The sequence below is a fragment of the Macaca thibetana genome, chromosome 16, assembly GCF_024542745.1.
Source record: "Macaca thibetana thibetana isolate TM-01 chromosome 16, ASM2454274v1, whole genome shotgun sequence".
NCBI lineage: Eukaryota > Metazoa > Chordata > Mammalia > Primates > Cercopithecidae > Macaca > Macaca thibetana.
Window position 1 is genome coordinate 4,577,135 of NC_065593.1, and position 27,891 is coordinate 4,605,025.

Genomic DNA, 27,891 nt, shown 5'->3' on the forward strand with positions numbered 1-27,891 from the left:
TGAGTAGCTGGGATTAAAAGCGCCCACCATCACGCCCGGCTAATTTTTGTATTTTTAGTAGAGATGAGGTTTCTCCATGTTGGCCAGGCTTGTCTTGAACTCCTGACCTCAGGTGATCCGCCTGCCTAGGCCTCCCAAAGTGCTGGGATTACAGGTGTGAGCCACTGCGCTCGGCCAACACCTGCTATTGTCAATAACCATAGGGAGTAGTTGATAAATTAGAAAATTTTAAAAAGTCAATTCACAGGTCTGGAAATAGATTAAAGAATATGAAGCTCTATCTAGTACTCGAGCAGCTGAATTTCTTTTCTACACGTTGACGGACTCTTCGTATTTTATTTTCATTTAATATAAACCTCATTTAGGGTATATACAAATTAAAATGGAGACACATTGGCTTTGTAAATCAGTATGTTTTTACATAATGGTTTTATTAGATTTATTTTCCATCAGTGAAAACATTTCTTAAACACAAATTTCATTTCCATTTAAGCAATTTGTAAGCAAAGTACAGGTCCATTTAGTTTGGGGATATATTTAATGTTTGCCTCCTGAAGTTTGTCTTCATGTACTTTAAGATATTAGTTGTTGGTTGGGTGCAGTGGCTTACGCCTGTAATCCCAGAACTTTGGGAGGCCAAGGTGGGCGGATCACGAGCTAAGGAGATCCAGACCATCCTGGCTAACACGGTGAAACCCCGTCTCTACTAAAAATACAAAAAATTAGCCGGGCATGGTGGCGGGCGCCTGTAGTCCCAGCTACTCAGGAAGGTGAGGCAGGAGAATGGTGTGAACCCGGGAGGCGGAGCTTGCAGCGAGCAAAGATGGCGTCACTGCACTCCGGCCTGGGCAGCCGAGGGAGACTCCGTCTCAAAAAAAAAAAAAGAAAAAAAGTTTTAGTCGTCTTCCCACGTTTTAAATGTATGACTATATACCACATATTTTATTAGTTGTTCAATAAGAGGTAATATCCATCTAGCAAAGAAATTTTATAAAGTTAAATACAAGTCTTTTTTTTTTTTTTTTTTTTTTTTGAGACGGAGTCTCGGTCTGCCGCCCAGGCTGGAGTGCAGTGGCCGGATCTCAGCTCACTGCAAGCTCCGCCTCCCGGGTTTACGCCATTCTCCTGCCTCAGCCTCCCGAGTAGCTGGGACTACAGGCGCCCGCCGCCTCGCCCGGCTAGTTTTTTGTATTTTTTAGTAGAGACGGGGTTTCACTGGGTTAGCCAGGATGGTCTCGATCTCCTGACCTCGTGATCCGCCGGTCTCGGCCCCCCAAAGTGCTGGGATTACAGGCTTGAGCCACCGCGCCCGGCCACGAGTCTTAAATAGTACATTTTCACTTCTGTATTCAAGGGACTCTAAAAATAAATATTGCTCCAGAAAAAAATATATAAATAAACAAAAATATGTTGCTTCCTATACTGATAGCTCTTCATCTATATGCTTTCTAAACATAATGGTGTGACAAGCGACTCTCATTTGAAAATGTACATTTTTAAGCGATAATATGTCTCAATAGTGCCTGCATGTTCTCTACAACTGTGTGATAGTCACTCATGGGAAATATGTCATCACAATTCTGAATTACTAAGAAAGGATATTCCACTATGTAGTAGTATTTTATCTAGATAATTATAATACTGGTGCGTCAATGGTAAAATCTATAATACTTAAAAAGTAATATTCACACCTCATAATCAAGATCCACAATAGCTGGACTCTCCCTTTGCCTGAAAATGATGAGTGTGCTTGTCCACGGTGATGCTGACACGTGTCTGGAGGAACTTGAAGAGGACGGAATGCCAGTGCTGATTGCCCAGCAGGCTGCCCTAGGCAGGGAGAGGGTCACGAGGGCATCCATGGAGAGCAGGTTAGCATCGCCTGGAAAGAGAGGAAAAGTAACTGCACTGTTCCATCCAGTTCAATGCCATGGTTACAGAGGTTTAGCATTTCTCACAAGCACTGCACTTTCCTTACATCCTTCTGCTCCAAGAATTTGTCAGCTGGCTTTGTCTAAATACAATCTACTGTCCACCTTCAGAAATGTTTTCTGTTTATAAAATATTATTGTTCATTGTATTTTCATTTTTCTTGAAAATATTTTCTTCCCAGGGCCTTTTATGATGTCATCAGTTTATTTATGGAGCATCTAATAATGGTCTTACACAATTACCAAACTGTAAGACTTTTCACATAAAAGCATATTTAAGATATACACAGGTTGCCCTTAATACACCTCAATTATAGGATAACTGTGTTCCTGACACCTACATGGTTCTGACTCACCCTTACTGCCCAAAGAAATTACTTACAGGACATCCTTTCATTCTCAAATGTGTTCTGGTTTCAAGATAAATCAACACTTAACTGAAAAAAATGAAGTATGAAAAAATACTTTCTTCTAAATAATCACATTTTCAAAAACCATTGCCCTTTAGTTTTCTACCTGAATTAAGAGGAGTTTTCTTTCAATTTCTGGGCGATGTGTTTGCCATTGTGTCCCCCAGGGAATAGGATTCCATCACTCCAATTGGTTTTAAATTTCAAAGAAATAATTTCTTTTGCTGGGCTTATCGAATTTCTGATTAAATGTGTACAGCAAGGAACTTTTTCCACCAAAATTAACTATCTGGGATCCTAAATGAAAGACATTAAGAAGTGACTCTAGGTATAATGGATTTTTATTAGTGCACTGAAATGTGTAAGTCAACACATACATAGACATACATAGTATATCTCTGGTTCGTTTAAAATAGGGGAAAAAACGCTTCTGTAAATTTTCTTTTGATATCGATAGTTGATACACCTAAACCTCACTGATGTTTTCCCCAAAACATCATCTAGAAATATTTTTGTTGCTCTAATTCCAACTGCTCCTATCTTTGTACTGGCCTATTCTCATTCTGTAAAAAACGAAGACCTAGGCCAGGCGCTCACACCCAGGTGTCTTATGCCTGTGATCCCAGCACTTTGGGAGGCCGAAGCAGGCAGATCACAAAGTCAGGAAATCAAGACCATTCTGGCCAACATGGTGAAACTCCATCTCTACTAAAAATACAAAAAAAAAAAAAAAAAAAAAATTAGCAGTGAGCCAAGATTGCACCACTGCACTCCAGCCTGGGCGACAGAGCGAGACTCTGTCTCAAAAAACAAAAACAAAAACAAAACAAAACAAAAAAACTAGAAAGTTGTCGAAGTCAACTCCTCATGCATAAAATCTCCCTATATATTTTATGATCATTCAGCATCACTGTCTTCCTGAAAGCTTTTAATTGTTTTCACCAGCTGGGCTGGGCGTGGTGGCTCACGCCTGTAATCCCAGCACTTTGGGAGGCTGAGGTGGGCAGATCACAGGGTCAGGAGATTGAGACCATCCTGGCTAACACGGTGAAACCCCATCTCTACTAAAAATACAAAAAATTAGCTGGGTGTGGTGACGCATGCCTGTAGTCCCAGCTACCCAGGAGGCAGAGGCAGGAGAATCACTTGAACCCAGGAGGCAGAGGTTGCAGTGAGCTGAGATTGTACCACTGCACTGTAGCCTGGCAACAGAGCAAGATTCTGTCTCAAAATAAATAAATAAATAAATAAATAAATAAATAAATAACTTGCCTAGAGGGTGTATTTTATGTTGTGTTTTTATCATATAAAATAATAATAAATAAGAGCACCAGGGAAAATTTTGGAGTTATTGGATATGTTTACAGAATAGACTGTGTTGATGGTTTTACAGATATATACTTATCTCCAAAACTATACAACTTATATATTAAATATTTACTGCTTTTTGTAAGTCAATCATTCTTCCATAAACTCATTTTGTAAAAGGCAGTTAAATAATAGAAGGAAAAATAGAAACAAAGAACAGGAGCAATGAATAGAAAACAGTAACAAATATGGTTGATATTAATCCAGTTATGCCAATAACTAATCAATGGTCTAAATTCATCTATTAAAAGACAGATGTAAAGTGAATCACAAAACAAAATGCAACTATATGGCATCTTCAAGAAACACTCTTTAAATATAAATACACATATAGTTTAAAAGTAAAGGTATACAGAGAGATATACTGTACTAAGACTAATTTTAAAAAAGCTTGTTTTGAGACAGAGGAGACTTTAGAACAAGGTAATTCATCAGGGATAAACAGGAACATCTGTTAATTTTAAAAGGGTCAATTTTTCAATCAGGGATATCAATGTACATATATATACCTCAATGTATATGCCTAAGAACAAAGCATCAAAACACGAGTCAAAAACTGATAGAATTGCAAAAAGAACTAGATACATCCAGTATTTTAGTTGAAGATTTTAATACCCTCTATCAGTAATGGACAGACATGGCAGACAGAAAAATCAGGAAGGTCTTAGTTGAACTCCCCCTGCATGATTAATCAACTGAATATGATAGATATCTATAGAATACTTCCACCCAGCAACAGAATAAGGGAACGTTTACCAGGATACACCAGATTCTAGGCCATAAAATATACATTGAACAATGCAAAAAAAAAAAAAAATAGAAATCACAAAACATATGTTCTATGTTTTCATACCCAATGGAATCAAACTAGAAATCAGTAACAGAAAGATCTGGAAAATCCCAAGATACATGGAGATTTAAAACATATGCTTGTAAGTAAAATATGGGTCAAAAAAGACAACATAAGATAAATTAAAATTAGGCCGGGCGCGGTGGCTCAAGCCTGTAATCCCAGCACTTTGGGAGGCCGAGACGGGCGGATCACGAGGTCAGGAGATCGAGACCATCCTGGCTAACACAATGAAACCCCGTCTCCACTAAAAATACAAAAAAATTAGCCGGGCGTGGTGGCGGCGCCTGTAGTCCCAGCTACTCGGGAGGCTGAGGCAGGAGAATGGCGGGAACCCGGGAGGCGGAGCTTGCAGTGAGCCGAGATCGCGCCACTGCACTCCAGCCTGGGCGACAGAGCGAGACTCCGCCTCAAAAAAAAAAAAAAAAAAAGATAAATTAAAATTAAAAATAGTGTGAGGGTATCTCATAGGAGGGCATATTGTGATGGTAAGACAGGACTCAGTGGCATCCTTGAAACGGTTGCTGGGAACTGAACTGCACCATCAGCAGAGAGGGCATAGTAGGTCCATTGGTGGCTGAACTATTAGAGGAGATTCTGTGAGTGAGGTACAGCTGCAGATTTGAGGCAGACTCACCAACGGTGAGGGAAAAACAGTGAATGGGTCATAACCAGGGTCTGACTGTAAGGCTGCAGAATGTCAGCAAAGGCATGACTGGTGAGCTAAACGGCTGGCTACTGGGTGGTATCTGAAATGACCCTATGATAAAAGCTGTCCATGACCTCAGTGCCGAGTAATTGGTGAATAGGCCTGGAGAAGACACAGTTACGTGAGGAACTTTGGGAAACCTGGGACAGCAAAAGCCACGGCACACGGAGCCTTGGAAAAATGGTTCCATGGGGATATAAAAGGAGTTGAAAGGTCTGGGTGGTAGTAGGCTTGGAGTTATTGCATTGTGAGCAATGACAGGCTAGAGGGGACAGGGACAGGACCAAGAGGACTCAGAACTAAGCAGTAAGGTCTAAATACACTGTGTGTGCTGGAGGTGATGTCATAGGCACAAAAGCTTGATCTCAGAGGTGGCCTAATCAACCCTAAGTTTTAGGTTCTATCTATCCCGAATGGCTGCGAAGCACAACTGAGATGCCAAGGGTTTCTAGGAGGCACAGGCTGTAGAAACTGTGATAAAGGTGGCCTAAGAGTTAAACTCAACGTGGCCTGAGGCTGCCTCCATACCTTGAGTTTCTACATATGGAGCTGCAACCTAACTTAGCATGGAAAGAAACCTGAAGCCTAACTTAAGAGTGTATTTTTTGTAACAAATAGCTGAGTCCCAACCAATAACAGCAGCTGAGATTCAGCCAATCATAGGCTGCCAACATATCAAAGCATGCCTAATAATTGCAAATGCGAAGCCATAACTGGTCCAGCTGTTTCTGGACCTCACTTCTATTTTCTATCTATAAATGCTCCCTCCTGCACACACTTTGGAGCAGAGCACTGACCTCCTCTGGTCCTGAAGGCTGTCTAATTTGTGAATAATTCTTTACTCAATTAAAATCTGTGAAATTTAATTTGTCTAAAGTTTTAAATACACCAGTAAAGGTCTTGCTGGATAGGAATGTAGTCATGGTTAGTGGGACCGTGTGTGGCCATCCTGGGTGCATGACAGGGATGGTTACAATGAGAGAGTCTTCCAGCAGGTGGAAAAATCAGTATGTGATCTGCAAAGGCATGAACTAGTCTCCAGGGGGTACAAGGCATAGAAGCTTCATAGGCATGAGGTAGTTCCCGGAAGATTGGAAAGCTCTGAGTGGATTCAAGGACTAGATGAGTGTCACAAAAGCGCTAGCCTGTATAGTTATCACAGCAATAGAGGGGTCCAAAGAAAAGCTAAGAAAAAAGGTGAGGAGACTTTTATGGAAATTGATCCAGAAGGGAAGCTTGCTATGTGTTAGAAGAAAGCAGACTTCTTATAAGAGAAGACGGCCTGTGACACAGAAGGCTGCCTGTGGTCAATCAGGCAGTGATATTAGCCAGTAGCATTGTCACATAGCAAGATGGCAGAGTCCGTGGGATAGGAGTCAATTAGCAGTGAAGTCCCAGCTTCCACTTCTCATGAGGAAAGATGTGAGTGCCAGAGAGAAGGTGTCATGAGGCCGATGCTGCAACTAATTGTTGGAATTCTGGCAATCTAGCAGTGGAGGCACTGCATGGTGAGAAAGCAAAGTGAGAAAAGGGGGTCAAATCTGGAGTAACTCTTGTAGACAGCACAGTCAGAACCAGTCAATGTAATGACAATGGGACCCTGAATCAGCCCAGTCCAGAAGCAGCACAAGAAGTTGAATCCCCAGGAGGCGAACTTGGTCCAGTGGATGGCCTCTGCATTAGGCACCATTCAAGAGTTCCTAGTTGGGGCTGTAAGTGGAAGCACAGCTCACAGGCTTGCTGACAGCAGTAGTAGTAGCACTGGTAGGAACAGATGTCAGGGCACTCCTTCCAACACTGGAGATGCTAATCAAAAGGCATTTTAGCAGGAAGAGCAGGGTCCTGTCCTCACTAATCAGGTGTATTTTTGGTACAAGTGACCCCAGGGGTGCTTATTGGCACTGGAGGGGCAGTTTCAGTTCTGAGGTTTGTGGTAGACAATGTGGAGTTAGTAGTAAGCAGGTCATACAGTAGAGGACACCAACAGGGAGGCTCCCAGTCCACAGCATTGCATGGTGGTCATTCTCAGGAGGTTTGCCCAGGCTATCGAGATGAGGCCCTGAAAGAGAAGCACTAACACAAAGCAAAGGCATCAGTGGCAATAACCAGGATTGGGTATGTCTGTATGTAGGGCAGAAATGTGATTCAGCCCATGTTACCTTATCGCTAGAAACATAAAGAGGGTGATGTGCTTCCCAGGGCATCTGCCAAGATATTTTTCTTTTTTTTTTTTTTTTTTTTTTTTTTTTTTTGAGACGGAGTCTCGCTCTGTCGCCCAGGCTGGAGTGCAGTGGCCGGATCTCAGCTCACTGCAAGCTCCGCCTCCCGGGTTTACGCCATTCTCCTGCCTCAGCCTCCCCAGTAGCTGGGACTACAGGCGCCCGCCACCTCGCCCGGCTAGTTTTTTGTATTTTTTAGTAGAGACGGGGTTTCACCGGGTTAGCCAGGATGGTCTCGATCTCCTGACCTTGTGATCCGCCCGTCTCGGCCTCCCAAAGTGCTGGGATTACAGGCTTGAGCCACCGCGCCCGGCCATGCCAAGATATTTTTCTAGTCTGCCAGCTGTCAGCTCACTCTCATGCAGGGTTGATTTTGCAGTCGAGTCCCCGGTGGGACAGCAAGATGGTGGTGGCTGCCATGTCTCAAAGTGAGATCAAATACAGGATGGTTGGTGGCATACCCATCCCTGTAACAGTAACTGGATAGGGAGAGGTGAGGAGACCCTGAGATGCCAATGCCCATGGTGGGTGGCCCTGAGGTATGGGTAGCACCCCTGAGAAGACAGGTAAGTGGAAAACGTGATTCAAGGATTCCTTTCCTAGGGCCAGGACAAGGGCCATGGCAGCATCAAAGTCCAATTAACCCACAATGGAGTGGCAGGTTGGCCTAAAGAACCATACAGAAAGACTGAAAGGTGGGTTTGCCTCCTGGGTGTGGAGATGAGTAGTGGCAGCAGTGGATAGCCGTTAAAATGGGCCAGCACCAGGGGCAGACATTAGTGCCAAGAAGGAGTCGAATGTGTTTACAAAGAAGGGATGTCTTTCCGACAGCCCACACATTCTCTCCATTAGCCCACCACAGTCTGCTGGTATTGAAGGTGAAATGCCCAGGTGAATGCCATTCCCCAGTGCCCACTGTTGGGTGACCTCAATTGTAGAATGGGTACCTTGGTTGGACTGAATGACATGGGGGTTCCACAAAGGGGTCACAACTGAGGTAGGAAGAAGACCTTCTGGGCTGTCAACATCAACAGAAAAGCAAGGAGCAGGCTAGAGTAGCTGTCAACAATAGTGAACATAGCTGGTGAGGCCTGCTTCTTGCCGGAGTAGGCCAATAAAATTGACTTGCCACTTGGCACGCGGGTAGTCACCTCTCCAAAGGTGACTAAGGGAGAAAAAAGAGTGATGTCTCATCAACAGCGCAGCCAGTCTTGGATGGCCCAAGCAAATGAGTTGGATGGGACAAGGAAGCCCCATGTGCAAATCCAAGTTGACAGTCAGGCCTAGCTTAGATGTCCCAAAGTCAGGTGTGCCCAGGAGGTCCAGCCGGTCCAAGTACCACAGTCTCAGCTATAAGGGTAGAGATGTGGGAAAGGCAGTCTGCCTTTTGGTCTTATTGAGAGGCAGCACCTTGGTGACTGCTGTGAGCTGACACACAGCAAACAAGTGGCATATTATTAAGTATCAGCAATGTACCCGCAAAGGGAAGCACCCCCGTCCCACTGCCTGGTCATGATCACCCAGCATGACGCCACCCATAGCCATCAGTGAAGGCCCCAGAGTTGGTGAAGATGTGGATTTCAGGATGGCCTTGGATGATAGAACCAGGACAATGGCTGTAATTTCTGTCCACTGAGCTTAGTGACCCTTCCTCTGCAGCTGGAAGGGGTTGTCTGATGCAGAAGGATGGCTGGTAGCTACCCAGATGGCACCTCTGCATGCCCCATCAGCGAAGCAGTCACACCCCTGCTGCAGCAATGTGATGGCCCCTGGCTGGTGGAAGGGCCCCAACTAACCAAAGGCTGAGTGGGAGCTGTTTATTGGAGATCTTCCTCAGGCACTCTGGAGGAGCAGAGACTGAAATCCTCATGAGGCGCAGAAACTGCTAAGCATTCGGGCTTGGCTCAGTCCTGTGAGTACCATTTCCACTTGGCAAGAGATGGTCGGTGGTGGTGCCCAGTTTGCAAAGATGAGGATCCTAAACTCAAGGCACAATGGGAATCGATTTTTATTGTGATGGGCTTGGATCCCATCAGTGTCCATCTCAGAGAGGGCTAAGTAAGCTGCAGCCAGCTGTCTCAAGAGAGTCAAACACATTTAACACAGGATTTATGCCAAAAGCCCACGGAAGAAGAGACCTGGATTGGGTAGTCTAAAGCCTCTATGTGTGAAAAAGCGATGTCTTTGAAACCTAAAGCCTACATCTGCAAATCCTTCCTCCAGAGGACAAGTGGAAGGGCCTCCTGGATTGCCTGCTGGTCAGCCCTTAAAGCTTCTTCTGGAGAAGGGCCTGAGTGAAGGTGGATGTCTCATAGGTGACCTGAAAAATGGAACTTACTGGAGGTTTGGCATATGTTTTCTCCAGAAGCCAAAAATACCGACAATGCCCTGGGTCTTCTTGGTGGAGATGGGATCCCTGAGGGTGAGGAGCCTGAGGCCGACTGGTTGTAGATTTTGTCTGCCTTCCTTATTCTAAATATAGCCTCACAATTTGGACTTGGCGGGGAAAGGGTGGGAGCAGGGTGAGAGATAAAAGACTACTACACATTGGGTACAGTATAGACTCTTCAGGCGATGGGTGCACCAAAATCTCAGAAATCACCACTAAAGAACTTATTCATGTAACCAAACACCACCTGTTCTCCAAAAATCTACTAAAATTTTTTTAAAAAGTAGCAATAGCTTAACAATGTTGAAAACAATGTAAGAATGTAATAGTTCTTTTCTGATACAATTGCATTTTCAATGTTATTAATTTAAGGGAGTATATTTGGGAATTCAGAAAGGTCAAGGGATGAGCACTTTTTAGATTTTTAAAAGGAAACATCAATTAGAATCGTTTTTGTTTTGCCATAAAAAATGTCATATGCTATTTAGTATGCTGGAAATTTTTCCTCTATTATTTGACAAAAATCAAAGATTTATTCCAAAAACTAATTTTCTCAACATCAAAATCTATAACATGAGTAAATTATAATTTTAAAATTTTCCCTTAGAAATTCATGCATTCACAATGTTGATCTCCAGAACAAGGATTGAATACATTAGTTAGACATCAGTTTCTTGATGTTTTGAATAATATAGTCTGGCAATTTCTTCTGTTTCTTAGCCTTCTGTATATAATACTTGGATATTGCCCATATTACTGAAATGAAAATTTATTGAAAGGATACTAGCATGTCCACTGAGATTTATAGTGTATCAGTTTTGGAAAAATTCGATCTCATTATATCAAACTGTACTGAAATAAGGGCAAAACATTTGCAAACCATATAGCTTCAAGTAATTAGTGACTTGTTCAGATCAGTCCCTTAAATTTTTCTGTTTTTGGAAGAAATCAATGAGTACAGACTGTTGAACTTGGATATTCCACATTTAAAGAATGCCAATTTAAATTCCATTCTTCCTATAAAATTAACATTTTACATCCAAAAAAATAAGTAAATATAGCCCCACAATTTGATGGAAATGGCAGGCTGTTGTATCATATGGGACAATGGCTCATCCCCATTGAGTTGTGTGGTTTGTTGTCAATATGAGGGCCCATTGAACCTCTCCCTCTTTGTTATCAGGCACAAGGACATTATCCACATAGTGCCACAAGTGGCCATCAGGTGGCAGTCAGAGGGTAGCTAGATCTAGTCAATGCAACCTTGAGCCAGTGGAGGATTGTTGAGGTAGTCCATCAGATGCCTCCTAATGGTGTACTGTCAGCCTTCAAATCCAAGGTGAGCTGTACCTATCTTCTTCCCAAATTAGACATGACAGAACAGGTTTGTCAGGTGAGTAATAAAACCAAGAGGCAGAAGCATTCTGAACTTCTTCCAAGACAATGACAATGCCAGGTAAGGGGGCTCTAAAAGGAAGTACAGCCTTGTTGAGATTGCAGTTATTAGCAATGAGACTTCATTCTTTTCCCTGGCCTTGAGAAAGGGCCATTGGTGAGTTAAAAGGTGAGATGGTGGGTTTCAGAACACAAGCTCTATTAACTGGGCAGATCCCCTCTGTGCCTTGCTTGGGTGATATTATGAGGTACTGACCACCTGGAGGAGTCTGGGGAGTTGTAAAGGTTCCCAGTAGGCATGACTAATCATCGGTGCAAAGAACTTGGTGGGGCGAGACCTTCAGGTGGGGAACTGAAGTGCCAGAATGTCCAGGCCAATGATAGGAAATGGTCACTGAGAGATGGGCAGGAGCAACACTGGTGCTCATGGGAGAAGGATGAGTCCTACCTTAACAGTGAGCATAGCAGGCATCCTAAGGGCTCATCTTCCTCTCAGTCCATCAATGGGCACAGGAAGCCTGGTGCACTGCATGGGCAAAGCAGAGATAAGAGTGACCCATGATCCAGTGTGTAATAAGACTATACACGTCTACAGGTTTGACCACCAGAATTAGTTGTGATAATCTGGTTGACACAGGAAAAAAAGCATTTGGCTAAATCCATCATATGATTAGAACCCTAATCAAACTAGAAATTGAAGAGAACTTCCACAATCTGGTCAAGTGCATCTAAGAAAACCTACAATAAACATCCTAAACTAAGTTAGTGCGGAAAGAATGTTTACTCCATAAGATTGGAACAATACATGAGTAATCACTTTGACCACTTCCATCAACATTCTGCTGAAGGATTTTGCTCAAGAAATAATGCCAGGAAACAAATCAGCCAATGGATCTTCAAAAAAGTTAACGTGGAAGGGATACCCTATTCACTAAATGGTTCTAGGAATAGTGGCTGACCATTTACTTAAAAATGAAACTGGACCCCTATCATTGACCTGTACAAAATTAACTCGAGGTAGATTAAAGGCCTAAATGTAAGACCTAAAACCGCTCATACATTGTTGGTGGGAATGTCAACTAGTTCAACTTCTATGGAAAAAGTAGGGACGTATCTCAAAGAACTAAAAGTACAACTACCTTTCGACCCAGCAATCCCACTACTGGGTATCTACCTAAAGAGAAAGAAGTCATTATATAAAAAGGCACTGCACTCCCATGTTTATCACAAGATAACTTACAACAGCAAGGTCATGGAACTGACGTTCCAAGTATCCACTAACGGTTCATTAAATAAAGAAAATGTGGTGCATATATACCACAAAGTACTAGGCAGTCATAAAAAAAAAAAAAAAAAAAAAACAAAATCATGTCCTTTGCAGCAACTTAGATGCAGCTGAAGGTCATTATCCTAAGTGAATTGCAGAAACAGCCAAATATTGCCTGTTCTCATGTATTAAGTGAAAACAATGGGTACACATGGACATGAAGATGGAGAGAATACACTCTGGGGACTCAAAAAGTTGGGGGGAAGGGTTGAAAACGTACCTATTCGGTACAACCTCCAATATCTGGGTGCTGGGTATGCTAGAAGTTCAACCCGCACCATTGTGCATGTAATATACATGTAACAAACAAGCACGTGCACCTTCTGAATCTAAAATAAAATAGAAAAAGAAAAAAGCCAAAGAAAAACATCCCGGGAATCCAGGGAGCAGCGGCTACTGCCTCCACTGTGCACTGCAGCCCGCAGGTTCCACGCTGGCAGCTCCTGCCTGCGGGGCAGTGGAGCTGCAGAGAAGGGCGGGATGGGTCTAGGTGCCAGGGCCAGAGCCCAGGAGGGGCGCTGGGTGGGGGTCTGGCCGGCTTCTGCCTTGCACCAGAGCAGGGGCGCCTGGTGAAACGGGCAACCTGATGCTCTCTGGGCCCTGCCCACGTTCCCCTTCCATCCACCCTCCTTTGCATCTTTCTGTGCCTGGGGCCCCTATAGGAAGCGGTCACATCCAGACTCACCAGGCCTGACATGCTGGAGGATGGAGAAGCGCTTGTCACAAGAAAAATCCTCCAGGAACACATGAACAAAACTTTGCCTGCATCTGGGACATCCTTCTCTATGGCTGGCCTATAAGGCAAGCGTTCTGCACACGCTCCTTGGCTAACTCCATTGCAGCGGAGGACATGAGCCCAACCTCCACAGCAGGTGCAGATCTTTGCCTCCCTTTTATAATGTCTGTATTCAAATGCCACAGCCTGGAAGCCTCTTTCTGATAGGATGAGAGCAGACTCTGTACTACAACACGGATTGGATAAGTCTCCAACTCTGATTAGTTAAGATTATCCAGTCAGAGATGGAGACTATTATCCAATAAGAGTTGGCAAAAAAGTTCCTTCTCATCCAATCAGAACCAAGCTTCCAAGATACAGCGGTTGCGCACAGCCGTTATAAAAGGGAGGGGAAGGCCCACTCCGCCATTTTCTTTTCGTGGAGGCTAGGCTCGAGTCGTCTGCGCTGTGGTCGTCATGGACCGGAAGCGTGTGCGGGCGCGCCTGCCTCGAGGCCAGCATCAGGGAAGTGTGTCCCAGGTGAAGGCGAAGCTTCCTTCACGTGTTCTTGGAGGACTTTCCGCTCGCAAGCGCTTCTCCATTCTCCTAACGTCTCGGGCCTGGTGAGTCTGGTTGTGAGCTCATCCCACGGGGCCCAAGGCACAGAGAGAGAGGGGAACCGGGTGGAGGGAGGGAAGCGTGCGCAGGGACCCAGAGCGTCGGGCTGCTCAGGCTGCGTGCCCCCCGCAGCCCCCGGGGAGCTGTGGCCTAGCTCAGGCCAAGGCAGAGGCCGGGCCTGGGGTCCTGCCTTCTGGGTCCCTGCGGGCCTCCTGTCATCTGGATCTGGAAATGTTAGTGAAGCGAAGGTTTGTCAATATTTATTGGCCTTTGCATCTTTTTCTTCATTTTCAATGCTGGCTTTTCTGTTGGGTCGTTTGTGTTCTTACCTTGATTTGAAGAATTTAAAAAGATATTCTATAAATTCATCTTTTCTAGGGTCATTTCTAGTGCAGATAGTTGTTTCTTAGTCTGGTCATTGTACCTTAATTTTATTTCGCATATCTTTCTTGCTGGTAAATAAGAATCTAATTGATTTTATATATTGATTTTGTATCCTGTTACCTGGCTTAATTCACATATTCATAGCTGTCATTTTTGGATTGTGGTGGATTTTTCATGTACTTATGTACATGTAGTTATGTACTTAGGTACTTATGTACTTACTGTCAGCCACATGTAATAACAGCTATATTGCTTAAATGTTGGTTCTTACACCTTTATTTTTCTTTATTTTCTTTTATTGTCCCGATCACACCTCCTGAACACGGTGTGTCTGGTTGTGATTCCAGGGAAAAGATTTCAGAGGTCCTGTATTAATTATATAGTTTGTTATAATTTCATTTTAGACAAACTTTATCAGATTAAGGAAGCTGCCTTCTTTTACATATGCTAAGACTTATTTATGACTAATTGTTAAATTTGAATAAATGCTTTTTTTACATATGCTGTAAATAATCATACATTTTTCTCCTGTTTTTCTCAAAATAGGATATTTTACATGAACTATTTTTGGGTGTTAACCAATCCTGCATTTTTTAGTATATCCCACTTGGTATCCATGTGTTACATTTTCATATGTGGTTTAATTCATATGATGTGATTTTTTAAAGAATATTTGTGGCCGGGCGCGGTGGCTCAAGCCTGTAATCCCAGCACTTTGGGAGGCCGAGATGGGCGGATCACGAGGTCAGGAGATCGAGACCATCCTGGCTAACACGGTGAAACCCCGTCTCTACTAAGAAATACAAAAAATAGCCAGGCGAGGTGGCAGCGCCTGTAGTCCCAGCTACTCGGGAGGCTGAGGCCAGAGAATGGCGTGAACCCGGGAGGCGGAGCTTGCAGTGAGCTGAGATCCGGCCACTGCACTCCAGCCTGGGCGACACAGCGAGACTCTTGTCTCCAAAAAAAAAAAAAAAAAAAGGTTTATAAATATTAATATACTTAATAAACCACTAGTGAAACTAATTAAGGTAAAGAGAAAACACACAAAAGACCAATATCAGGAATCAAAACAGAAGCCTGCTCTACAGAGCAGTGTATTAAGACACGAGGAGGGTTCGGTGAAATACTTAGGACTACGAGTTTGACAACAGAGATTCAAATAATACCACAATGAAAAACAAACTTACTAGGCCAGACATGGTGGCTCATGCCTGTAATCCCAGCACTTTGGGAAGTTGAGGCAGGTGGGTCACCTGAGGTCAGGAGTTCGAGACCAGCCTGGCCAACATGCCAAAACCCTATCTCTACTAAAAAATACCGCGATCTCGGCTCACTGCAAGCTCCACCTCCCAGGTTCTCACCATTCTCCTGCCTCAGTCTCACGAGTAGCTGGGCCTATAGGCACCCGCCACCCCGCCTGGCTAATTTTTTGTATTTTTTAGTGGAGACAAGGTTTCACCATGTTAGCCAGGATGATCTTGATCTCCTGACCTCATGATCTGCTCGCCTCAGCCTCTGAAAGTGCTGGGATTACAGGCGTGAGCCACCGCGCCTGACCCTATAAACCAACTTTTATCCTTGATTTGTTTCTGTTGCATTTTTTTCGTATTTCATTGATGTCTGCTCTTTATTACTTTAATTCTGCTTTCTTTCATTTTGATCGTTTTTAATTCTTGAGAAGGAAGTTTATGTGAGTGATTGTCAATCTTCTTTTCTATTGTAACACATTCCCTTAAGGCTGTAAATTTCTCTCTAAGCAGGGATTTATCTGACAGCACACATTTTCCACCAGCTGTTTCCAAACCCTGTGTCTGCAGCCGCATTGACCTCCCAGTGTCTCCACCCTGTATGCCTGTAGCCATGCAAGGCCTTGTGTGTCTCCATCCTTGTGCCTGAAGCCTGTATCTTCTCACCAGTATCACCATTCCATAATGACTGAAGCCCACGTCTGCCCTTGTGTATTGTCACCTGGTCTGTCCTCTGCCTGCACTTTAAGCCTCCAGTCAGAAGTCTCTATTTCTTGCTCCTGCAGCCCTTGCCAGCCATGTGAGTCTCTATCCTGTGTGCTTGCAGCACATTGCTTGCCTTGAGTGTTGCCATCTCCTTAGCCTTCAGGCAGTAGCAGTCTTCCAGTGCCTCAATCCATTGCAGCCCATTCCGATGGTTTTGTCTGTCTGTCCCCTGAGCTTCTGCCCATGCCAGCCTGTGTTTGCTACATTCTCTGTCCCCCTAATCCATGTCCACAGTCAGTGTTTTCATCCATGCTTTTTGGGCCATGTCTGCAGTCGTGTCTCCTTCCCCTGTGCCTTCAGCCTGTTTCTGTCCTTTTTCTGGATCATTTCTCCCAGGAGACTGTGCCCAAAACGCCTATCCCTAGTGTTTGTACCTGCAGCCAGTCTGTTTCGTTGGGTGTCTCCATCTGTTGTTACTGCAGTAGGGGCCTGTCATTGAGTGTGCCTATTTCCCATGCCCGTCTTTCTGTGTCTCCAGCCCTTGTCCATGCAGCCCACATTAGGACTCTTGTGACTCCACCCTTCAGCCTACAGCTACATCTACCTTTGGGTGTCTCTATCTCTGTGCTCCCTGCCCACACCAACCTTCACCTACTCCTCTGTCCTGCACCTGTACCCATGTCTGTCCCTGGTGTGCCTCTGTGCCATGCATCTGTAGCCAGTGAGCTCCCTTTTTGTATGGATCCCCTGTAACTGTAGCCCAGGTCTTCTCTCCTGTGCCTACAGCCCGTGTCTGCCCTTGAATGTCCCCATCTTCTGTGCTTGTAACTCTTCGGCCAGGCCTAGTGTGTTTCTACTCTTGGTGCCTGCACCCATGTCTGCCTCCAGGGTCTCCACTCATTGTGCCACAGTTTGGTTCCCGATCCCTATCCTCCTGGGGTGGATTCTGGCAATGTGTTGGGAGGGAGAAGGTGACCCATGAAAGGGAAGCCTAGAATGATGTAATGGGCAAGGAGGCTGCCATTTGGCAGGCTGCACAGTGGCAGAGAAGACATGGCCAGTCACGTGGGGCTGTGCCTAGTGTGGGGAGTAAGGGGAAGCTGGAGCAGGAGGTCTGGAGCCACCTGGCCCTCTTGGGCCTGAGACCCTCCCCACTGCAGGGGCTCCATCACTTCCCCAGTGGTCCTGCCTCCGGGGATCCTCCTGCCCTGCAGTGTTTCTGCAGGGATCCTCTCACCTGGAACTTGCAGTGGCAGGTTTCATGTGAGGTAGAGTTTAGCAAATGTTTATTGGCTTCTGTGCCTTACTTTTCTTCATATGCTTTGCTCATTTTGTACTCATACTTGTTCTCTAGTTTGATCATTATTTTCTGTTGGTTTCATACTAGTTTAAAGTAATCTGGTTGATAACAATAATGTATCCAGTAAGTTATTAATGGTATTGGTTTTGGGGTTTTCAGGGATTATTTAGGCATGTAATAGTGTCATAATGACAATTTTTTTGGTTTAAAAATTAATCCTAATGCCTTTTTTTTTCTTACTGTATTGTTTCTCCACTACAATCCTGATCAGAGAGTGACAGCAGGCATCCTCGTCTGGTCCTGCACTGGGGCAAAAAGCTTCTTATAATTCTCTATTAATTATGTTGTTTGTTATTGGCTCATATTAGACTTCATCAGACTTCATCAAATTAAGGAAGTTGCTTTTTTTTTTTGTTCAAGACAGAGTCTCGCTCTTATCGCCCAAGCTGCAATGCAATGGCTCGATCTGAGCTCACTGCAGCCTCCACCTCCCAGGTTCAAGTGATTCTCCTGCCTCAGCCTCCCGAATAGCTGGGATTACAGGCACCCACCACCATGCCTGGCTAATTTTTCTATTTTTAGTAGAGACGGGGTTTCACCGTGTTGGCCAGGCTGGTCTTGAATTCCTGACCTCAGGTGATACCCCTGCCTCGGCCTCCCAAAGTGCTGGGATTACAGGCATGAGCCATCATGCCTGGCCAGAAGTTGCCTTCTTTTTTTTGTTATTTTTTATTTTTTTGAGACGGAGTTTCACTCTTGTTACCCAGGCTGGAGTGCAATGGCGTGACCTTGGCTCACTGCAACCTCTGCCTCCCGGGTTCAAGCGATTCTCCTGCCTCAGCCTCCTGAGTAGCTGGGATTACAGGTATGTGCCACCACGCCTGGCTAATTTTGTATTTTTAGTAGAGATGGGGTTTCTCCGTGTTGGTCAGACTAGTCTCGAACTCCTGACCTCAGGTGATCCGCCCACCTTGGCTTCCCAAAGTGCTGGGATTACAGGTGTGAGTCACCATGCCTGGCCCGTCCTCTTTGATATTTTACTCAAGTTTTTGTGTGTGTGTGTGTGTGGGGTTCAATTTTAAATTTTATTAAATGCTTTAAAAAACTTTTCGTCTAAATGATCTTACTATTTTCTCCTGTATTTTTCTGCTAATGGGATGACTTACATGATTTATTTTGAATGTTAAGGACCCTTGCATTTTGGTGTATATTCCACTTAGTATTGATCTACTGTGTTTTCATGGGTGGCTTCATTCATATAATATTGGCCAGGGCCAAGCATGAGCCATCCCTTCCTCTGCGTAGGGCACCAGTTTGCCCCAGCCTTTAGTTAGCCACCACCAATCCTTCATCCAGGTAAGGGGTAGCCTATAGGGATCTCAAAAGGAGTACTTAAAACCCAGAAAACTTTGTAACCAGGCCCTTGAGCCCATTGCTCGGGTCCACTCTCACCCTGTGGAGTGCTTTCTCACTTTAATAAATCCCTGCCTTCCTGCTTCTTTCCTGTGTTTAATTTCTTTGCTACTTTGTGTGTTTTGTTCAATTATTTGTTCAAAACACTAAGGACCTGGACAACTCACACTCACATCCTTCCAGTAACAATACTGTAAGGCTTATGCTATAAACTACTTTTATTCACTCAGTATCTGTCCTGAGAGCTTCTACATCTGTCTCACGCTTTTACCTGTGGCATAGACTCCTGGCTCTGCCCTGTGCACCCTACTTATTCAGGCATCCTCTGCTGCGTGGACATTTACATGGTTTCCCGTTTCTCACTGTCGTTAGGAGGCTCACCGAGGAGGAGAATTTCTGAGGAGTGGGTTAGGTCTGTGTTCTGCATTTAACTGACTATGTCTGGTTACTTTCCAGAATGCTGCTGCCAACTCCCTCCCTCCAGTGGGCCCTGAGTTCATGTTTCTGTAGATCACCCCTCTGCCCTTGATGTTACCAACTTTAAAGCTTTGCAACCTGATGGGTGAAAGTTAGTTTTTCATTGTTCAGTTGTGTTTTTCTGATTTTTGGGAGACTGGACATTTTCCGTGTTTGCTGACTGTTTGCATCTCCTCTCCTGCTCTGTGCACCATCACCCTGCTCCAGCTGCTTCCTGGAGCCTCCCTCCTTCGTCTCCACCTGCCCGCATCCTCCTCGTCCTTCAGTTTCTTCCCAAGGGCCCATGGGCTTTCTTTGACTTTTACGTTCCTCTCACTCCACTGTTGACTTGCTGGGCTTCCCATCCCCTGGGAGGTTTCAGAGGATGGTGAAGACACAGGAGTACAGTCGCCATGCAGTGCAATAGGGGCCAGTGTTCATCCTCCACGGCCTTTGTCGAGGACTTACTGTTTGCCAAGAACCTGCTCTAAGAACGTAACTGTGCTCCTTCACTTCATGCTCATAACCACCTGTGAGATGGGCAATGTTCTCATCCCCTCTTGCTCAGAGAACATGCAGGCACAGAGGAGTTCCATAAATTGCTACCGAGGCCTTCTGCTGGTGTGCAGCAGGATCAAGATTCAAACCCAGGCTGTCCAGCCCAGGGGTTCAGCCTCTCAAGTGCTCTGCTGGATGTTGGACAGGGCCAACGAGACACAGAGAATGAACACCACCTGACTTGGGCTGGGGAAGTCAGGGATGTCTTCCTGGAGGAGGTGACACCTCAGTGGAGCCTTGAAGGGGGAGCAGGAGGAGCTGACCAGGCATGAATAAGTATGTCCAGGAAAAAGGAGGGGCCTGAGTGATACTGGGAGGCTGGAGAGCTGGCCTTGGGTGTGTGGCAGAGTGGGGCAGAAGATGAGGACCAAGGGTTTGGCCAGGACCAGATCTAGAAGACTCGGGCCATCCCATAGTTGATACCTCATCCCAAGGCCAGGCAGGCCTTCCACTGCTCTGTGCGCACTGGTGGGCAGTGCCTCATGGGATGCTAGGAGCCTGGACCCCAGCCATCCACCTGGGCTTCAGAGACCCAAGGTGCGGGCACGAGGCTGGGAGGGGTTGTGGCTGATTTATATACAACAGATTGAGGGGAAAACTGCAGGTCCCTCGCTGTGCAGATGGACCCCACTGCCAGATGGATCCCGGACACAGCCTAGATTCACAGCCTTTCCCTGCTGCTCTGTCCCCACACCCCAGGCGGGGAGCAGATCTGTTCTCTGATCATCTTTTGTGCTCACCGACCATGTCCCAGACATGTACCTGACCAGGGGCTCAGATACGTAGTTTCTGAGAGAGCTGGATAAGGCAGTGACCAGAGGCTGCCTCGACACAGGATGAAATTCCCCAGAGCTCTGGCACCATGATTCGGAACCCAGCCAGAACTGTGACCTGGCAGTGGCAGAGGCTGTCTGGTGCTGCCGAGTCAGCCCTGGCCGGTTGTTCACTGACCCACTCTGGGAGCTTGGCTGAGCCGCTTCTTCTCGGCTGTAAAATGAAGAAGACTGTCTTTCCTATTAGATATCCCTCAAAAAACACAAAAGTGCTTTGAACCTGCCAGACTCCCTCTTGAAGAGTCACAAGAAAAGGCTCTGAGAAGGCCTGCAGTTAAAAAAAATATGTTTTGAGTTTCTTTAACCTACCATTTTTCAAGCTAATTTGACCACAGAGATCTTTCTTGGTACAACACCTGTTAACCAGCCAAGCACGTGAGGAGGCACAGCAGAGGGCTCTGAGAATCACCCTCCTTGGCTGCTCTCTGGTCCCGGGGTGCAGGGGAGAGTCTCCATGCTGATCCCAGTCTGCGGTAGTCCAGGGTGTAAGCCCAGCCCACAGAGTTAGTGTCAGAGAGGAATTCCCTTTCTTCCCTTTCCGTTAATGGAGCTTCTCTCTCAAGCTTCTATTCTGCCTGACTGGTGTCAGTCGGGGTTTTCGTGCTCCTCTTTGGGCTTGATGGTGGTTCTGAGATTTTATGTAGGTCGAGATAGTGGTAGAGGAGGAAGGGCATGGACAGCTCCTCCAGTCACTTGGGGCCATCTGCCATCTGATTAGTCGGACATTATCTCCCCCTCAGGTCCAGTGGCTTTGGTGGCTTCTAGGCCATGAATGGGCCCTGGAACCTCCCCAAGGCTGCCCTTGTCACATAGAACCCACCACCGGACTTTACTCAGCCACTGCTTCACACTATGGCAGGGTGGGTGGTAGCTCCCTTCTTCACTCCCCAGCCCAAATTGGGGGAGTATCAGGAGTCTGTCTTTAATTTTGTTTGATCCTTTGATTTTAGATTTCCTTTTGAATAGATAGTATAGTCAGATGGTTTGAAACTCACAACGTGTTGAAAGATATAACAAAGTCTTTTTTCCCACCAACTTCTCCCTTCTTGCTTCCCCTCGAATAAGCAGTTTTATTGAGATGTAATTTCCATGCCATAAAGTTCACTTGTGTAAAGTATGCAAGTCTGTTTTTTAGTGTATTTACAGAGTTAGGCAACCTAATTCATTTTAATTTAACCCTAATTTTTGAACATTTTGATGACCCCACAAAGAAACCTTGTCAATCTTCATTCCTCCCCAGCCCCAGGCTACCACTAATCTATTATCTGTCTCTACAGATTTGCCTATTTTGGACATTTTCCATAAATGGAATCATATGTGGTGTATTGTGACTAGCTGCTTCACTTGGCATGTTTTCAAAGGCCGTCCATGTTGTATCAGGTATCAGTACTTGCTTCAGTTTTGTGGCTAAATAACATTCCATTTTATAGATATATCATGTGGCTTATCCAGTCATCGGTGGATGGACATTTGACTTGTTTCTACTTTTTAGTCACTATGATTATTAATAATGTCTCCGTGAACACTTGGGTTCAAATTTTGGGTGGACATGTGTCATTTCTTTCGAGTAGATGGATACCTGGAAGTGGAATTACTGGGTCATACAATTCTACATTTAGCATTTTAAGGCTCTGCCTAACTGCTTTCCAAAGCAGCTGCACTATTTTATAATTCACTTGATTCATGAGGGTTCCGATTTCTCCACATCTTCACTGACACTTGTCATTGACCATCTTTCTCATTCTAGCCATCCCAGGGGGTGTGAGGTAGTATCCCACTGTGGTTTGGATTTGCAGTTCCCTAGTGACAAGTGATGTTGAGCATCTTTCCGTGTGCTTGTTGTCCAGTCATAGGTCTTTTTTTGGTAAAATGTCTCTTGAAATCATTTTTTTTTTTTTTTTTTTTTTTTTTTTGAGACGGAGTCTCGCTCTGTCGCCCAGGCTGGAGTGCAGTGGCCGGATCTCAGCTCACTGCAAGCTCCCGCTCCTGGGTTTACGCCATTCTCCTGCCTCAGCCTCCCGAGTAGCTGGGAATACAGGCGCCCGCCACCACGCCCGGCTAGTTTTTTGTATTTTTTTTTTTAGTAGAGGCGGGGTTTCACCGTGTTAGCCAGGATGGTCTCTATCTCCTGACCTCGTGATCTGCCCGTCTTGGCCTCCCAAAGTGCTGGGATTACAGGCTTGAGCCACCGCACCCAGCCACCAAATTTTCTGTTTCTTAATGTGTCAGTTTTGGTAAATTGTGTGTTTCTAGGAATATGTCCATTTTATCCAGGTTATAAAATTTATTGGTATACTGCTGTTCATAGTATTCTCTTACAATCTTTTTTGTTTCCATAAAATAAGTAATACTGTTTCCAATTTCACCTCTGATTTTAGTAATTTGAGTCCTCTCTCTTTTTCTTAGTATATTTCATTTCTAATTTTGATAATTTGAGTTTTCTTTTTCTTAATGAATTTCATTTCTGATTTTGTTAATTTGAGTCTCTCTTTTTATTAGTCTAGCTAATGTGTTGCCAATTTTGTTTATCTTTTAAAGAGCCAGCTTTTGGTTTTGTTGGTTTTCTCTATTGTTTTTCCATTCTGTATGTTATTTATCTCTGCTGTAATCATTATTTCCATTTGCTAGCTTTGGGTTTGGTTTGCTCTTCGTTTTCTATTTCCTCAAGGTGTATAATTAGGTTATGATCGGGTTATGTTTCTTCTTTTTCAGTGTATGTATTTACATAAACTTCCCTCTTCACATTGTTTTGTTGTATCTCATAACTTTTGGCATATTGCCTTTTCATTTTCCTTTGTCTCGAGATATTTTCAAATTTCCCTTGTCACTTCTTCTTTGACCAATTGAAGAAGAGTGTGTTTAATTTCCACGTGTGAATTTTCCAGTTCTCCTTCTGTTACTGATTTGTAGTTTTATAACATTGTGATCAGAAAAGATACTTTGAATTATTTTAATTTTTAAAAATGTATTAAGGTTTGTTTTGTGGCCTAACGTGGTCTATTCTGGAGAACGTACCATGTGCACTTGAGAGGAATGTATTCTCCTGTTGTTGAGTGGAGTGTTCTTTATATGGCTGTTGTGTCCAATTGGTTTGTAGTGTTGTTCAGGTCCTGTATTTTCTTACTGATCTGTCTGGTTGTTCTATTATTGAAAGTGGAGTATTGAAATATCCTAATACTAGTGTAAGAGTATTTGTTTCTCCCTTTTGCTCTGTCAATTTTTAAAAATATGTTTTGGGGCCGGGCGCGGTGGCTCACGCCTGTAATCCCAGCACTTTGGGAGGCCGAGGCGGGCGGATCACAAGGTCAGGAGATCGAGACCACGGTGAAACCCCGTCTCTACTAAAAATACAAAAAATTAGCCGGGCGCGGTGGCGGGCGCCTGTAGTCCCAGCTACTCAGGAGGCTGAGGCAGGAGAATGGCGTAAACCCAGGAGGCGGAGCTTGCAGTGAGCCAAGATCGCGCCACTGCACTCCAGCCTGGGCGACAGAGCGAGACTCCGTCTCAAAAAACAAAACAAAACAAAACAAAACAAAAATATGTTTTGGGATCCTGTCATTAGGTTTATATAAATTTATAATTGTTATATCTTCTCGCCATGTTCCTTTTTATTTTTATTTATTTTTTTCAGACGGAGTTTCACTGTTGTTGCCCAGGCTGAAGTGCAATGGTGTGCTCTCAGCTCATTGCAACCTTCACCTCCAGGGTTCAAGCAATACTCCTGCCTCAGCCTCCCAAATAGCTGAGATTACAGGCGCCCAGCACCACACCTAGCTAATTTTTTGTTTTTTGTTTTTTAAGACAGAGTCTCAGTTTTTCACCAGGCTGGAGTGCAGTGGCGCAATCTCGGCTCACTACAACTTCTGACTCACTGATTCAAAAGATTCTCCTGTCTCAGCCTCCCAAGTAGCTGGGATTGTAGGCACACGCCACCACGCCCACCTAATTTTTGTATTTTTGATAGAGACAGGGTTTCACCATCTTGGCCAGGATGGTCTCGATCTCCTGACCAAGTGATCTGCCCGCCTCGGTCTCCTAAAGTGCTGGAATTACAGGCGTGAGCCACTGCGCCTGGCCAATTTTTTGTATTTTTTAGTAGAGACGGGGTTTCACCATGTTGGCCAGGCTGGTCTTGAACTCCTGACCTCAGGTGATCCACTCACCTCGGCCCCCCAAAGTGCTGCGATTACAGTCCAGAGCCACCTGCCTGGCTTCCCTTTGTTAATATATACCTTAACTGTATATTTTCTCCCATTCTATAAGTTGTCTGTTTACTCTGTTTATAGTTTCTTCTGTAGACAGTGGAATACTATGCAGCAACTAAAGTAGCCACCTAGCAGGATGTGTATCAGTATGGATACATTTTGAAAACACAGCTAAAAACAAGCTGCAAGGACATAATAAGCATAGGTTGGTGAGGGATAGAGCATGTTACCATGTTACAAACCCAACATAATATAGTATACTCTAAAAGCACAATATAGTATAACATCATTGTGTAAAACATTCAGAACACCCAGAACTATACTACGCATTATCATGGATACATACATACATAGTGAAAGTGAAAAACCATTCAAGGGATGACCACATACCAATTTTAGGATAATGTTTATTACTCTTGGAGGTGGGAGGGAACATTGAAGCTTAAAAAATTCTTCCTAGAATAAAAAGATTTTGCAAGTGTGGCAAAATTTAACTATTGTTAAGTCTGGATACCTGTTTATCATTATTTTTGGTAGTTTCCTGTATATTTAAAATATTTAACAATCAAAAATTGAACAAGTGGAACGACTGTACTCTGCCACTTTTCTGCTTCTGGTGTGTGTATGTTTCAGTGCTCTGTGCCTTCCACTGTGTTTCTCTATCAGGTTCATAATGTATTTCTCTAAAGAAACGTTGTAACTTAATGGCGAAGTATCTTAGGGCTAAGGAGATTGCAGATCAGCCTGGCTTCAGGGGTGTTGTTCACAGCTCAGCAGCAGAGGGCGCCGCTCCACAGCTGATGTGCGGTGGGGCGGCCACACCAAGGAGCCCTCTTGGTGCAGGGCCAGTGCCTCCCAGGAAAGCACCGCTCCCCCAGCTGCAGGAAAGAGGAATATTTAAGTGCGTGCAGATTCCCTTTGACTTGTAGGAAGGGGCACAAAATCCAGCCGTTTGGAAGCATACATCATCTTTCTCTGACTATTTGTAGCCTCAGCTGTTTCTGAGGCCAATAATGCAAGAAACAGCACATGCCAAGGGCGTCTTTGCCACTGTGTCCATGAGCCTGCTGCTGACTTGCCAGGGGCTTTTTGTAATGTATTATTTTAGATTGAGGGGGTTAATGCACAGGTTTGTTACATGGGTATATTGTGTCCATGATGGGGCTTTGGCTTGTAGTGGACTGATCACCATGTGAACTTTGTTGTTGTTAAGCCAACCAGGGAACTTTCCTTTTATTTTAAGTGGAAAAAGATTATTCATACCTGAAGGAGATATGTAATCACCAAGCAGAACAGCTAAACAGAACCAGCCTAAAGCTACAAGAAGAAACATCAGAGAGTGATGCAGAGATCAAAGACATGAAAGAAACCATGTTTGCATTGGAAGATGAGGTGGAACAGCACCAGGCTGTCAAGTTACATAGTAATCAACTTATCAGTGAGCTAAAAAATAAGTGGGGTCAAGCCCAGGTGAAATGTGGAATGGGAGTGAGTAGGACACTAAAGAACCCAGCAGCAGTGGGTGACTGTGGGAAGGTTTTCGACCGTGTGTTGGCTGGGGTTTATGAAGAGTCTTTCATTTGAGTGTGCTATAGTCTCCTGGGAAGAATAGCCCCTAAGAAACAATCATTAATCTCTTAAACTAAGTTTAAAACTGGATAACAGAAGAAAAAAATAAGCAACATAAGTGACTGTGAAAAATAGCAAATGCTTTGTTGTTTGTTGTTCATTTTGTTGTTGTTCTAGAGAGAGGGTCTCAGTGTGTTGTCTAGGCTGGAGTGCAGTGGTACGACCATAGCTCACCACAGCCTCAAACTCCTGGGCTCAAGCGATCGTCCCAAATCAGCCTCCCAAAGCACTGGGATTACAGATGTGAATCACTGTACCCGGCCACAAATATTTCTTGTGTGTGCTAGATGTGCTGTGTGTGAGCCATGCTGCTGCCACTGTCTCTATGCAGCCTGATCGGCTTGGAGGCTGCAAGTTGGGACACTTCAGCTGTGACTGTGTGAGAGTTCACAGGGACTCTTCCTAAGGACATTCTGCGGGGTAGGAATGGGTTATTCAGAAGAAATACCTTGCCAGTCACCAAGTATTGACTCTGTGTTGTCTCTTAGATCTGACAGAGATGGATGATAGGTGTCACAGTGGATGAACAATGTGTGCTCTTCGTCTAAGGAAGAAAACAATTCCTGCATGTGTGCCATTGATGATAGGATATCAAGTAACTTACAGATGTCGGCCACTTAGTTGCTGAAGAGGCATCAGCATGTGGCTTATGAGCTCATTGTTTACTTTGACTTGGGAAAGAAATTTTTAAAAGGGATTAAACATTGCCTGCTTTGTCCAAATGAGCCTTATCAAATTGTCATATCTAATGTTCTTTGCTTTTGTGACAAAAGACTTAGTGGACATGGCCGTGTGTGGTGGCTCACGCCTGTAATCCTAGCACTTTGGGAGGCCGAGGTGGGTGGATCACCTGAGGTCAAGAGTTTGAGACCAACTTGGCCAACATGGTAAAACCTCGTCTCTATTAAAAATACAAAAATTAGCCAGGTGTGGTGGCGGATGCCTGTAATCCCAGCTACTTAGGAGGCTGAGGGAGGAGAATCGCATGAACCCAGGAGGCAGAGGTTACAGTGAGCTGAGATCGCGCCATTGCCCTCCAACCTGGACAACAAAGTGAAACTCTGCCTCAAAAAAAAAAAAAAAAGATTTAATGGACAAAGCATTTAGGTCACACCAGCCATTACTAAGAATAGCTTGGTCAGTTGCCTGAGAAGTTCCCCACCCCATGCAGTTGATCCTCCTTATTCACAGATTTCACATTTTTGAAATCCACCTGCTTGCTAAAATTAT

The 27,891-nt window shown here is 44.5% G+C and overlaps 1 protein-coding gene and 1 long non-coding RNA gene across 2 annotated transcripts in view; one reads left to right on the forward strand and one right to left on the reverse strand.

Moving 5' to 3' along the window:
* PIGL (phosphatidylinositol glycan anchor biosynthesis class L) overlaps nt 1-27,891 on the forward strand; it is a 679,575-nt gene that overhangs the window by 126,309 nt on the left and 525,375 nt on the right. The window lies entirely within an intron of this gene.
* Nucleotides 1,751-13,360, reverse strand: LOC126938843 (uncharacterized). Its single transcript, XR_007720183.1, has 3 exons — nt 13,284-13,360; nt 11,720-11,797; nt 1,751-1,882 (listed from the first exon to the last, which is right to left on the reverse strand). It is a non-coding gene; the product is annotated as an uncharacterized LOC126938843 (long non-coding RNA).